This window comes from Meleagris gallopavo, chromosome 1 (assembly GCF_000146605.3).
Source record: "Meleagris gallopavo isolate NT-WF06-2002-E0010 breed Aviagen turkey brand Nicholas breeding stock chromosome 1, Turkey_5.1, whole genome shotgun sequence".
NCBI lineage: Eukaryota > Metazoa > Chordata > Aves > Galliformes > Phasianidae > Meleagris > Meleagris gallopavo.
Window position 1 is genome coordinate 190,450,134 of NC_015011.2, and position 926 is coordinate 190,451,059.

The window sequence follows — 926 nt, forward strand, 5'->3', positions numbered from 1 at the left end:
GGGCAGCTTGCTCAGAGGAGGCCTGCTGCTAAATCTCCATTCTGCCTTGACTGCTGTGTTTACTTCTTCCTTTTGAGTCTGGGGCACTGACTTTTTTCCAGGCTTCATTCATAAGCTACGTGAACAATTTAATCATTGTTTTTTTCTCTCTCTTCATTCACTCTCTAAGCTGCCCTGTCCCTGGAGGTGTTCAAGGCCAGGTTGGATGGGGCCCTTGGGCAGCCTGGGCTGCTGTGAAATGTGGAGGTTGGTGGCCCTGTCTGCAGCGGGGGGGTTGGAGCTTCCTGATCCTTGAGGTCCCTTCCAACCCGTGCCATTCTGTGATTCTGTGATTTACTATTTTCCTTCCACACCTCTCGTGAGTCTCCTGGAAGAGTCTGGCTTGTCTTCAGGCATGCTGAGCATTTGTCACACACAGCAGCAGATGAAGCTTTCTGTGCAAGTCTGAGGATTGGATTGTTGCTTAGCAGCAGCTGGGATTTTAGAGGAGGAACAGTGTGATGAAGATCTTGATCTATACAATCAAAAACATGACCTCAAAGAAAAATTCACAGCTGTGGCTGTAAGGTTGCAGTAGCACATGAAGTCAGAGTAGATAAGCATCGCTGCTTTGCCTTCCTCAGTAAGTCCTCGCCCTGTAAGAACGAAGCTTAAGCACAAGCTGCCAGCTGCTGGCTTATTAATTAGCTCTGCAGGGTCACTGATGAGGATCATGTTCCCTGAGCATGCTCAGCGTAGCACAGCTCTGCCTGAAGTCAATAAAGCTATGCAGGAATGTTTACATGCAGAAAGGCTGTGTGGGAGTCAGCCTGGGAGAAGGGGTATCGTATTGGTTATTAAACCAGTGCAGGAAAACTGCACAGGGAAAGGTGTGATTGGTGTTAGTGAGCACAATGCTCAAGCAGTTCCAACCCCCTGCTGTGTGC